This window comes from Sus scrofa, chromosome 10 (assembly GCF_054392235.1).
Source record: "Sus scrofa isolate SSC_HxYL_T2T_F1_AM1 chromosome 10, Sscrofa_HxYL_maternal_Yorkshire_Landrace_v2.0, whole genome shotgun sequence".
Lineage (NCBI taxonomy): Eukaryota > Metazoa > Chordata > Mammalia > Artiodactyla > Suidae > Sus > Sus scrofa.
In genome coordinates, this window is record NC_139392.1 from 49,917,994 (window position 1) to 49,921,722 (window position 3,729).

The following is a 3,729-nucleotide window of genomic DNA, read 5'->3' on the forward strand; positions in this document are numbered from 1 at the left end:
GGTAGTACAAGCAGAGGGGAGAGAGAAATAAGGCATATGAATAAGATTTTAGAGTATGTTTGGGGCATGCAGAGGGGTCCACTCTAGCTGGATGAAAGCATCCAAGCAAAGAGAAACAGAGAAATAAACTAAGGTAAGGCAAAAATACCAACCATGAGTCTCCAGTTTGTCATCTGCCCTGCTAAAACTTCATATGTGTTAGATAAAGGAATATTACTTCTTTATGGAAAACAAACGTTACTCATATCATAGATATTTGAAATAAAGATGCATATCAATAAAGCAAATTGCCAATACTCAGAGTCAGTAGTCACCTAGGTCTCCCTGACCACAAAGCCTACTACAGTAATTTATGCAAGTGCTGTGTAATAATTTATACCAATCCTGTGACTTTTACAATGAGTAAATTCAACTTGGACCAATTTAGGACGATATTTGATAAACAATTCAGAAGGTTGGATTTTATCTCAAGCAAAATAGGGTTCCATAGCAATTTTCGGAGAGTGTTCTGATATGATCAGAAATGTGCTTTAGAAGGACATTTCTGTATGCCTTAGAGCCATGGGATCACACCCAGAACCTAGTTGGAAACTTCAAAGTGCAAACTGCAATCTGAATAACAGTGATTTGTTTCTTTGGTCCAACTTCCCCAAAAAAGCATACATATTTTCTATCTCAAACAATAAATTCCCTGGAGACACCAATCAGAGGTGCAATGAATACCATCTTATATACTTCAATTATGAGTGTGCTATTTTAGACCACACCTTCTTCATGGCAATTTTCATCTCCTCATTTCTCAGAGTATAGATGAGAGGATTCAGCACAGGGGAAATCATAGTGGAAATCATGGAGATTTCCTTATCCTTGTTTTCTTTCCCAGCAGGTAGCACATAAATGTGGATACCAGGAACAAAGAATAAAACCACAACCATTATGTGAAAACTGCATGTTTAGAGGGCTTTCTGCCACCCCAGAGAGGAATGTGTTCTAAGACTATATAATATGGTTATATAAGAAACTACTAGTGCAGGAAAAACAACCACCACCACCACCCCTGAATTTGCAATCATTAAGATATTCACAATATGAATACTGCTGCATACCAGTTTCAAAAGTGGCTTCACATCACCTAGGTAGGGATCTATCTGATTAGGACCATGGAAAGGTAAACTGAGTATCACCACCAGTAGAAAAATAGAGCACCCCAAACACACAGCTTAGGCCATGATAACCAACACAATGCACCTCTGCCGGTTCATGATGACCATGTACTGCAGGGGCTTGACAATTGCAACACAGTGGTCAAAGCCAAGGATACCAAGATGAGTATTTACACACCTGCCATCAAGTGGGCACCGAAGAGCTGGGTAATGTCATTGCTATAAGAAATATTTTTTCTTTTTGCAGCTAAGTCCCTGATTAGCCTGGGGACCACGATAGAAGTGTAGAAGCGGTCTATGAGGGAAGGTGTCAGAGAAAGTAGTACATTGGTTGTTGGAGTAGATGGCTGCCAGTGATTGTAAGATTAGGCTGTTTCCCATTAAAAAGATGTAGTTTCACATCAAGACTGTCAGGTAACATATCAGGAACAAGAAAAGAAACAGTAGCTCTGTTTGCTTATGTCCCCACAGCCTCATAAATACAAATTTTGTGACATTGCTCTGATTTTCCATGAGGGTGGGGTGTGTCCAGCATAAACAACAGAAATTTAATTTGTCTGAAATTACACTGAACATAATACATCTTTAATAGAACTTTTGAAGTTTCAGAGTATTTATACATTTAAAAATATGTAGATTATACAAGATTTACTTCATACTTATTTTTTTAAATCTTTTTTACAGTAACAGTATTATATTTCAAGTGAAATTTAGGGAGAGTATATTTTAGGTCTGGAACTTCTGTAACTCTTTTGCATGAATACTTATTTTTTGATACTCATTTTACATGGGAGGAAGTAGAAAAAGTTAATTCCACGAAATCACTAAAACATTAAGTAGCAACCTAAGATATGAACTTGTATTTGATGCCATTTTCTATGCTTTGCACAATTATGCTACCTCATCTAAGAGCCAAAAGTACTACCGCTTGTTTCCATCTCTATAAAGAATATGGGGTCTCATACCCTTCTGCTGTTAACTGCCTGTGAAACGTCAAGCCCCTGTCTTGGCTATTGTGAATAGTGCTTCTATGAAAACATGGGTGCATGTTTCTTTTTCAAGGAAAATTTTGTCTGGATATAGGTCCAGCAGTGGGATTGCTGGATCATATGATGGTTCTACATTTAGTTTCCTGAGGTACCTCCATACTGTTTTCCTTAATGGTTGTACCAATTTACCTTCCTACCAACAGTAGAGGAGGGTACCTTTTTCTCTACACCCTCTTCAGCATTTATTGTATGTTGTCTTATCAATGATGGCCATTCTGACTGGTGTGAGATGGTATCTCAGTGGAGTTTTGTTTGCTTTTCTCTAATAAATAGTGACATTGAGCATTCTTTTCATATGCCGGTTGGCCATCCATATCTCTTCTTTGGAGAAATGTCTATTTAGGTCTTCTGCCCATTTTTCACTTGGGTTGGTTGTTTTTTGCTGTTGTTGAATGCATGAGTTGTTTGTATATTTTGGAGATCAGGCCCTTGTCTGTTGCATCACTGGCAAATATTTACTCCTGTTCTGCAGTCATCTTTTCTTTTTTTTTCTTTAATGGTTTCCTTTGCTGTGCAAAAGCTTTTGGTTTGATTAGGTCCCATTGGTTTATTTGTGTCCTTATTGTCATTATACTAGGAGGTGGATCAAACAAGATGTTGCTTGATTTTATGTCAAAGAGTATTCTGCCTATGTATTCCTCTAGGAATTTTATAGCATCTGGCCTTATATTTAGGTCTTTAATCCATTTTGAGTTTATTTTTGTTTATGGTGTCAGTGTTCTACTTTCATTCTTCTACACATAGCTTTCCAGTTTTCTCAGCCCCATTTACTGAAGAGGCTACTTTCTTCTCTATCTTTTTTTTTTTTTTTTTTTTTTTTTGTCTTTTTGCCGTTTCTAGGGCCACTCCCACAGCAGAGGAGGTTCCCAGGCTAAGGGTCTAATTGGAGTTGTAATCACTGCCCTACACCAGAGCCACAGCAATGCAGGATCTGAGCCAAGTCTGCGACCTACACCACAGCTCACACCAACGCTGTATCCTTAACCCAGTGAGCAAGGCCAGGGACCGAACCCGCAACCTCGTGGTTCCTAGTCAGATTCGTTAACCACTGCGACACAATGGGAACTCCAAGAGGCTACTTTCTTCCACTGATAAATTTTGATTTAGATTTATCTAAAAAAAAGACTTTGGCAAATGAAGGAAAGAAATAAATTTGCTCAAACTGACCAAAAGCATCTGCATATAACTTACAGTTACCAGCATACCTCCTGGAATAAGTAAAAGAGTAATGCCAAGTGACAAGAATGTGGAATTACAATATGTTATACTGTGTGTGTACATGTATATGTGTATTTTTGTGCCTGTTCATGAAATTGTTTTATATATACTTGACTCTGAAGTATTATTAAGTATTTATAATTCTTATGGTCTTTTCAAAAGGAGTTTACTAGTTTAACACGGTGTACTATAACATAACAATAAAGGATATGCGCTAAGAACTTGGAGAAAAAATAGTAAAAATTATAATCTGATCTAATCTTGGTTCTGATCATTATTAGATCTAATTTATGTTCTTG

The 3,729-nt window shown here is 37.3% G+C and overlaps 1 pseudogene; it reads right to left on the reverse strand.

The window, feature by feature from the left end:
- Positions 1-740: 740 nt before the first annotated feature.
- LOC146399391 (olfactory receptor 4P4-like) lies at positions 741-1,676 on the reverse strand (annotated as a pseudogene).
- Between the last annotated feature and the right edge of the window lie 2,053 nt (positions 1,677-3,729).